Here is a 10540-nt window from a genome sequence, read left to right on the forward strand (position 1 = left end):
GAGAGAGAGAGAGAGAGAGAGAGAGAGAGAGACAGAGAGACAAACAGAGAGAGACAGAGAGAGAGAGAGAGAGAGAGAGACTGGGACACACAAGGAAACAGAGAAAGAGAGTGACACACACACACAGGAACAGAAAGAAAGAGACAGACAGAGAGAGAGAGAGAAAGAGAGAAAGAGATTGACTGAGAGAGAGACACACAAAGACAGACAGACAGGGACAGAGACAGAGATTAATTCTGGGAATCACACATACAGCAGGAAAATCCCAAGAGATCCTCAGTAAATATCCCCCTCTCCATTCCCAGCATGTGCGTGTGTCTCAGGAAGCCTACCTACAGTCAGGGTCTGAGACGCTAGTGTGGGTGTAATATTTTCAAACTGCACTGAGACAACTAACAAGGCTTAAAAAAAAGAGTTGTAGCAACTAGGAAAGATAACACTTTGTTGCCCCAGAATTAACATCTCAGTGGGCAGCAAGATCCCACAAGGCACCAGTCCTGGGAATTAACATCTCAATCAGACAGATCCCTCCCCAGGGAGCAGAATAACAAACGATTCAACGTGTCAGAGAGGGCAGGGGTGGGCTCCACTAACCCCTCACCAAGAATAAATGTGTGCAAGGAATTGGTCAGATTCATTCTCAAACCCTGTTCTCTCTCTGTATGGAGAGTGAGCAGCACTCCCTATCTGGCTGAGAGAGAGAGAGAGAGAGAGAGAGAGAGAGAGAGTGTTTAATAATGTTTCCAGCCTCTAGTTAATTGCTTTCTTATGATTTGTTGGTATTTCGATGTTGCTGTGATGTTATGAAATGCATTGGGGATGGGGGAAGGAAGTGGTGTGATTGTGTTTAAACTGGGATCTTGCTGTGTAATTTTTCATAACGCTGCTCTCGCTTCCCCCCCCCCCCCACCCCCCCCCACCCCCCACCAACCCTTGTCTTCTCTCTTTTATCCCGAGGAACATTTGTTGGGAAAGCAGGAAAGTGAAGATCCAAAATGTCTGGGGGTCAGGAAAGCCTTGGACAAGAACAACCACCAGAGGAAGAGCACAGGCCTGAGGCCTGTTGGCCCGGCTGCAGCCCGTGGGGCCCAGGTGAGTGGGGGTCTGTTTATTCTCCTGAGGTTTTATCTCCTCTGGGGGTGGGGGATGGGGAGTGGTGTGGGAACCTGGTTTGTCGGGTCCTCTGGTTAACTGGGTCCTGTCAGGTCACGGCCTTGTTGGTTTTAAAACGGGTTTGAAGCCTGAGGTTAAAGTAACCGGGGCATTGGCATTGTGTCACAAATAGGTTAAACCCCCAGGATCTAGGAGCGGGAACTCCCTCAGGAGGGAATTGTAACCCAAAATATCTGACCCTCCGGAAATAATCGTCACACTATCAGAGGAAAGTGGGTTATAGAAAGGGCAGGATGATCGAATTCGACACGGAGAGAAAGAGAGTGAGAGAAAGAAATGGAAAATGGTGAGAGCAAGAGAAACAGGAGAGAGAGAGGGTGGGCCAGTGTAAGATTGTGAAATAGCTGCAATATTTGATTCTGGGGTGACAGGAAATAATTAAACTTGAAATAAAAATGATCAGATTATTGAGCTTCTGCAGCACTGTCACTTGTGGTATCCTGCTGTGCGTCAATTGCCCTAATGCCATCGTAGCAGGCATTGAGTGGTTTCAATCAGCTAAACCGTCATTTCAAAAACTTTTCAACATGAAAGCTCAACTCATCACCCGACGTGTTTGTGTTTGGATGTTGCTGAGAAATTGTCTCACTGATAGGGGAAAACCTCGGATCTTGCTGTGCTATCTCCCTGTGAAAGATTTTCCTGCTCTGCTTCCCACTAGTGCTGCCTCTTTCCTCCCAAAGGGATCTTCCTGGCCACTTGAGGATTTGAAAAGAGTGTGCTTGGGAGCTGGAAACCTTCAAACAAGAGCTTTCTCCAGAGGGGGATGCAGTCCTGAGGCCTGTTTGACAGGCTGCATCCTGTTGAGTCCAGGTGAGTTTTGTCTGTATATTGCCCAGAGGTTTAATCTCCTCTCTCTGGGGAGGGGGCTGGCTTTTGCCGGGACCTCTGGTTAACCGGGTCCTGCCGGATTGCGGCTTGTCGTTTTTGAACAGGTTTGAAGCCTGGGGTAAGGTAACTGTGGCCTTGTAATTTGACACAAATACGTCAACCCTTAACCAGCATCACCCACGATGTGTGTGGGGTAAGATTGCTGCTTGTGGGATCTTGCTGTGCTTGCGTGTTTATTAATGTTTCTAGCCTCTGGTCAACTGCTCTGCTGTGAATGTCTGTATTTCAATGTCTCTGTGATGGTCATCAATTCATTAATTCTGCAATGATTAAACTGAACCAGTGTCACAGGGTCACGTGGAAGATTGGAGAATCTGTGGGATCTTGCTGTGCTTTTGCTGTGGGATCTTGCTGTGTTTTTTGCTGTGGGATCTTGCTGTGCTTTTGGTGCCACTGCTGTATTTTATTTCAATTTGATTTGTTTTTATTTCTCAGTGTGTTTCTCCATTCCCCGCTGCCCCTAACCTTGGGCGTGAGGAGGAGATCGGATCCAGGAGCTGAAACTCGGGACGATGCAGAGACAGGGAGAATTAAATCACTTCTGCCGCGATGAATCATCAGACACAGAGAGAGAATAATCAGAAACTGTCCTGTCTCCTTGTCACACACACACACACACAAAAGAATTGTGGGGTTCAGACTGTCTCTGCGAATTTTACCAGAAGGGGGCTGTTCTGGCCTGGACTGTGGGAGACAAATGGAGGCAAGATTGGAGGGAGAGCTGCTGCGCAGTCTGATCCCACAGATATCACTGCCTCTCTCTCTTACTCCAGCTCCAGGGACACAAGACACAGAGGTAGAGGGAGAATGGGGGTGTGAAAGGGCGTGGCGGGAGAGACAGAGTGTGTGTGTGTGAGAGAGAGAGAGACATACACACACACACAGACAGAGAGTGAGAGACAGACAGAGAGAGGGACACAGAGAGAGAGACACAGAGAGAGAGACACACAGAGAGAGACACAGAGACAGAGAGAGACAGAGAGAGAGACAGAGAGAGAGAAAGAGAGAGAGAGAAAATGGAAGAAATGCAGAGAGCGAGACAAACAAAGTGAGTTAGAAGGAGAGAACACAAGACCGACAAAAAGGTGGATGGAGAGACACAGAGACCGAGAGGGAAGGGGGAAAGTGAGGTCAAGAAAGAATTGAGGCAAGGGGAGACATGGAGAGGGTAAGGAGACCCATACTCACCATCCCAGCTGCTCTCGGCTCCATCTCCCCAATGTCTCTCTCTGTGTCTCATCAGGGACTGAGGCTGCTTAAAGGGTCAACCCTGGGATTGAGATTCAAACACTACTCACACATGCTCTCTCTCACTCACACTCATACTCACACTCACACTCAAACAGAGAGACATAGAGACACTAACTCTCCAATACTCACCCTGGGCAGATCACATGGCAAAAGGAATGATGGCTTTCTGAACGTGGTTTAAATAGCCCCATGTCTGTCACTCAAACCCCATCTCCTCCCACTTCCCAGCTGATCCAGTCAGCTCCCAGCTTCATTACCTGGAACACACCTCCCCCAGGTATGAAACACACCAACTATCATCTTTGAGAGATTACAGGGGGGTGTGGGAGAAAACAGCAGGTCAATGGGTTAGACCAGGGCTGACCCAGTCTGATCTCCGCCTCCACCCTCCACCCCCCCACCAAATCACCCACTCAGCTCAGCCTGGGAATACACACACAGACACAGACACAAGGCTGCAGGTTCAAATCCTAAATAGCCCCAGACACACAGAAAACAAAACCACTTACGTTTCCCCAACAAACTAACCCAAGACGTTTGTACAAGTTAACACACATTCTTTGGACAAATTCGTACAACATTTTTGCCTGGCTGAGCACAGGCTGATATTCAAATTAAGACAAGAGTTTTGTACAGATTGATACAACACTTTTGCACAAATTAACACAAGTTTATTCCACATGTTTACACAAGGTGTTTGCACAGGCTGATGCTAATACAATGAACCAGTGATCTCTGCGAACTTTCTGAGTTTGAGTTTGATCCGAATGAGAATACATCTTCTCCGGATGAACACAGACCCTTTCCTTTTCTGGGTTTAAGCATGGGTTCTGTCGCATTTAGATGCTCCTGTAAAAATATGCTGCATTAAATTAACGTCCAGTTGAACATATCCTCTTTTAAATCTGTAATTCTCTCCAAAAGCTGTTTGGTTTGGATTGCTACATAATGGCCCTTTTCTCCTACTCATTACATTGTGCTTTACCAACATGTAAAATATTGGGAACTTTATAGTGCTTCTTGCCTTTAGTGCATATATTTAATGTAATTTTATTCTGATCTCTGTCCAGAATCTGCCTGACTGCTTCACAGGGAGTTTACCATAGTCTGCCCTCTAGTGGGGTCAGAGCACATTGCTGTGAGTCTGTCTGACTGCTCCATGGGGAGTTAGTGTGAGGTGGCCCTGTTGATAGTGAAACAGTAACTCTGAGGTTTCTCTCTGACTGAATCTCTCTCCCTCCTGTCTCTCCCTCTCTGACAGACACTGCCTCCCAGATCCTTCCCTCTCCCTCTGACCCAGAGACTGAGGGGCTGATGGTGAGGCTGCATGTGGGGTGATTGGGGTGAGATGTGGGAGGAAGGGAAAATGGAGTAGAGACTGAATTGTGGGAGGGACACAGCGACGGCAGGACAGTGAGAATGAGGGAGAGACGATAGTGTGGAAGCAGGTGGAGAAACTAGGGTTGGGGTGTGCATGTGAGAGAGTGGGGACTGATGGTGAGGCTGCATGTGGGGGGATTGGGGTGAGATGTGGGAGGAAGGGAAAATGGGGTAGAGACTGAATTGTGGGAGGGACACAGCGACGGCAGGACAGTGAGAATGAGGGGGAGACGATAGTGTGGAAGCAGGTGGAGAAACTAGGGTTGGGGTGTGCATGTGAGAGAGTGGGGAACGAGGGAGAGAGAAAGGGAGAGGTGGTGAGAAAGAGTGAGTGTGCAGAGAGAGAGAAAGAGGGGGAGAAATGTGGAGTAAGAGTGGGGGAGAGGAAATGGGGAGGCCAGGTTGGAGTGGGTGCGACAGAGGGAGATAAACAGAGATCCTGAGCTCAGGGCGTGGTCCCCTCCCCTTCCCTGAGGACCAGGACTTGGGGCTGAGTCTGTCTCTCTCCAGCACAGCTTCTCAAACACAAAGACACACAACAACATCGGTCACTCTGCTGCTCGGCACGCTTTAATCAACATTTTTATTGTTTACAAATGGAAGTGATGGACACAGTCAGTGTGATGGTGACTTTTCTCACTGGCCCCTGAGTTGTGAGAAACATTGGAATGTTTCCCTGTAACACCCCTGGGGGATAAGGATGGGCAAACCAGCGCTACCCTTATTCTGTTTCCATAGCGACAGGCAGCTCCATCGCTGAAATACTGAGTGAAATGAGAAAAACCCGGATGGATTGATTAATGAGGGAATTTGATGTATGGATGGATTTGGGTGAAGGGATATTTCAGCACATTCTTCAGCTGCTGTCTGAACTTAGTCTGGGTCACGGCATAAATCGCGGTGTTTGTGCAGCAACTGAGGAGCTGCAGCATGAAGCCCAATTCCTGCTCAAACCAATCGAGATACACAGACTGATAAACAATCCAAGACATCCGTGTCCAAATAGAAAACAGCATTAACATTGCCCATAACAGGATGAAATTGGCCGAGATCACAAACAGTAAAATTATGGATTTTTTTCGGTTTCTCATTTCAGTGTCAGACTGAGCGTCCCCTTTGGTGTGAGCGCGGAGTCTCTTGCAGGCTCTGCTGGTCACTAAAATGTGTCTGACGGTGAGAACATTGAGCAGCAGAATCAGGAGAAATGGGCCACATGGGGTTAGAATGTGGTGGAGGAACTCGATTGTGACCCAGACATTGGAGAATAGAACAGCGACTGTTACATCACAAAACCAGGGGTCGTTCACCAGCGAATGCCGAGCCGTGAGCATAAAATACCAGGAGATGTTCTTTATACAGCTCAGCACAGTCACTGCTCCCAGAACCACAGCCGCCGTTTTCTCACTGCAATATTTACTTTTCAGCTTCTGGCAACAAATGGCCACAAACCGATCAAAGGTGAAAGTGACGGTGAACCAGACAGAGCAGTCAGTGGCTGCATAAAGCAGGATGGCGTGGATATTACACACGTGGACGGAGTACAGGAAATAAAGCTGTCACTGATAAACAATGGGAATGTGTCTCAGTATCAGGTCGAGGATAATGACCAGGAGATCCGCCGCTGCCTTGGCCCCCAGGTAACGTCTGACACATGGAAACAATCCACAATCTTTATAAAGCAGGACGTAGATGGTCACTACATTAACTGTGAGGAAGGAAAATATACCCATTATCCATCAGCCTGGAGGCAAAGGGATCCTTTTGATCGGGGACCCAGTGGGATTTTCAAATGTGTCCCTTTATTCAGTGATTTATTAAAATATCTGGAGCTGGAACCACAAATGGGAAGGTCTGAATTACTGACAAAAATGTGACATAAACCACAAGAAACCCTCCCTCCCCAAACACACAGAGACACATTCATAAGGACAGATGCTTTCTCGAACATTCCCACATACTCGATCACTCGAGAGCAGACACAGGTCACTCCTTCCCAGTTCCTAATACGGATGGTGGAAACGTTGCTGTCCTGAAGGATTCTCAGTTTCCTGAAGACAAACAGAGTTTGGGAATTTCTGTCTTTTGGTCTAAATTGTGGTCGATCCTGTGTCGTGAAGAATATAAACGCAGGGAAAACGTATTCATCCTTTAACTGCCTGAGGGGCCTTCGGAACAGTGTCTCCTTCTCTCTGGAACGGGATCTCTTCCCTCGCGATCTTATCGTTTGTTCAATTCACTGACGTCCGGCCGTTCACAACAATGTCAGGGACAGAACGTTCCTGAGAATGTCAGTTATAGAATGTCAGGGACAGAACGTTCCGGGGAATTTCAGTTATAGAATGTTGTGGACAGAATTTCCGGGAATGGCAGGTATAGAACGTCAGGGACCGAAGGTTCTGGGGAATGTAAGTGAAAGAATGTTGGGGACAGAACACTCTGGGGAACACATTGACCTGTCCATCACCTTTCCCCCATCCACTCCACCCTTCTCTCTGACCTATCACCTCTCCCCCACCCCCATCTACCGATCACATTCCCAGCTCCCTTCCCGCCAGTCCCAGCCCCAGCGCTAGCCCCCTCCCATTTATCTCTTAGCTCTGCGGCCCACAAGCCTCATTCCTGAAAAAGGGATTATGCCCTAAACGTTCATTCCCCTGCACCTCGGATGCTGCCTGACCTACTGTGCTTTTCCAGCACCACATTCCCAGTTAGGAAACAGTCTGACACCGTCATACTCACGGGATCAGGACTGATCGGTCATGTTTCATGAAGCTCCATCACCATCCAGGGGTCTATCCTGTCCCACCGGCAAGACAGACCCACCAGCGTTGGGTACACCCTGGGACACAGTCAGGGAAGGAGTTACCCTGCAATTCCCCAACATTGATTCCACAACCCGGGAAGACTCATGGTAACAGATCACAGATGGTCAAGGAAATCGCCTGAGGATGGTCATCTCCTGTCCCCACCCCTACCCCCGGTGACAACTCGGTTCCTCTCGATGTTGGAAACATATCAGAGGAAGCACTGAGGGTGATAAGGACACAGACTATCCTCTAGGTGTGGGACTTCAATGTCCACCACTAAGAGTGTACTCTCAGGCCCCCAACTGACTGAGCAGAGAGAGGCCTCACATACACAGCAATCAGATTGGGGTAAGTGATGGCGGAAGCAACAAGAGGGAAACATTCTCAGCAAAACCCTTGTCCCAGAGGGATCTATCCCTAACAGTATCTGTCGGAGCAGCCAGCACACAGTCCTGGTGGAGGGAACGTCTCAGCCTCATATTGAAGACCTGCCCACTGTGTTATGTTGTATTCCCTCCTGTGAAGTAGGACATACTTCTAAAGGACCTAGCACATGGAAGCTGGACATCCATGAGGCGCTGTGGGCTAGCAACAGCTGCAGAATCAATGGCCTTCCCTCCATCGTAAAGTCAGAAGTGGCTGTTCACTGATGGTTCCAAAATGTTCTGCATCATTCCCAACTACATCTATATTGAAGGAGGCTATTCAGCCTCTCAAGAGTTTTAAACAGGAACAGAATGAGGCCATTCGGCCATTGGAGGCTGTTACTCAGCAATTGGAGCAGATCTTTTAATCTCTCATACCTATTACACCGGAGATGGAAGGGAACATTCAGCCTTTCAAAGCTGCTACACAGGAATACGGGGAGGACGGGTTACTGAGCCAAGAGCAGGGATAAATTAGGGAGAAATCAGTCTCTATCAGTTTAACACAAATTACCGAGTGCAGTGACACAGTGACCAGTCCTGGGACCTCAACTATTTGCAATCTATATAAATGGTTTCCAGAAATGCAACAAACATGTTCTAACTAAATTTAAACTGACACTAAGATCGAGAGGAACTGAAGTTATCAAGGGGAGGTAGAGAATCTGTAAATGGATAAGAAATGGACAACAACTTGGTAGATCGAATGTGATGTGGGCAACTGTGAACCTGTGATTTTTTTCTTCAGCGAGAATTACACGCTGTGTATTACAAAGATGGTGAGGGACTACAGGACTTAGTGATACCATGTGTACTGGAGGGTTCAATCTGACCTGTGCAGACATAGGATGTCTGGCCCCATCTCTCTGATGGTCTGCTCCCTGATGTTCCCAGTGACCTTATTGCTTTCAGTACACACCGAATATTTTAATGTGGTTAGTTGGTGGTGGGACTTGGTGAGTGGGAGGATGTTTTGACCCCTGTACCAATGGGACAGCCTAAACCTGAAAGGCCATCATTCTTTTCTCCGTGGAGATCCGCGGGCAATGGGAAAGGCTACCTGCTTCTGAATGAAGAGGCTGTGGCTGCTCCCAGGATAGTGGTTTTCACCAACATGATGTACTGTACCTGGGCACACTGGAACGTGAATGGGGTGAGGGACGGAGGATCCAATCAGAGAAATGGGAACTAAAGGCATTGCCAGATCAGCTGAAATGGTTAGATTTACCACATTCTCAATCCATCTCACAGAACTAGCCCAGAGGAGATATCTGTTCACTGTGGAACACTGTGTAGACCTGGCCAGTGTACTACTCAGTACAACCCAGCAATCTGTCCAGAGTGGATCACTGCGTAGATCATACCAGAGTATTTACCTTTAAACCATCTGCCGAGTATGGGAAGCTGGGATAGTGACAAAAGAAACCGCTGATGCTGGAATCCAAAGTAGACATGCAGGAGGCTGGAAGAACACAGCAAGCCAGGCAGCATCAGGAGATGCAGACGTCGACGTTTCTGGAGTAACCCTTCTGCTGGGGTCCTGAAGAAGGTTTACACCGGAAACGCCAAATTCCATACCTCCTGATGCTGTCTGGCTTCCTGCGTTCCTCCAGCCTCCTGCCTGTTCAGTGTGGGAAGCAGTGGAGACCACACCCATGCATTGATTAATAAACCCAGATGAGATATCTGTCCAGCACCAGGAGTTGTGCAGTGATCACCAATTTGTACCTGGAGCAGTTACCCGCCCGGCAGGTAGGATTGTGTACACCAACCCAGTGCATTGATTTGTAACCCAGTTGCAGTTACCTTCCCAGTATGTAGGACTGTGTACACCACCCCAGTGCATTGATCTGTAACCCAGGAGCAGTTAACCTCCCAGCATGTAGGACTGTGTACACCAACGCAGTGCATTGATCTGCAAACCATGAGCAGTTACCCTCCCAGTATGTTGGACTATGTACCCCACACCAGTGCATTGTTCTGTGAACCAGTAGCAGTTACCCTCCCAGCATATAGGACTGTGTACACCAACGCAGTGCATTAATATGTAACCCAGGAGCAGTTACCCTCCCAGCATGTAGGACTGTGTACACCACCCCAGTGCATTGATCTGTAAACCAGGAGCAGTTAACCTCTCAGCATGTCGGACTGTGTACACCACCCCAGTGCATTGATCTGTAAACCAAGAACAGTTACCCTCCCAGCATGTAGGACTGTGTACATCGCCCCAGTGCATTGATCTGTAAACCAGGAGCAGTTACCTTCCCAGCATGTAGGACTGTGTACACCACCCCACTGCATTGTTCAGTAACACTGTGTTAGATCCCTGCCCAGTGTGGGGAAGCTTACAGCCCACGCTGGAAGTGACAGGATGTGCAGCTCGCATCCATTTCCAGCTCCATCCCTCCATTGTGCCCTGACAAGGGGTTGCTGTGGGTGTGAGCATCACTGCCAGAGAGAGACAGAGATGGAGGGGGAATCAGTTTAACAATGACAAGTGGGATGGGTATGGGAAATAGACACAGTGGGGAGACCGAGAAAAAGTGTTATGGAAGGATGTGTTCCCAGGTTTCAGAATGCTGAAATGAAAACTTTTTAACAGCATCCTGTAAC

The sequence above is a fragment of the Chiloscyllium plagiosum genome, chromosome 8 (assembly GCF_004010195.1).
Source record: "Chiloscyllium plagiosum isolate BGI_BamShark_2017 chromosome 8, ASM401019v2, whole genome shotgun sequence".
Taxonomy (NCBI): Eukaryota; Metazoa; Chordata; class Chondrichthyes; order Orectolobiformes; family Hemiscylliidae; genus Chiloscyllium; species Chiloscyllium plagiosum.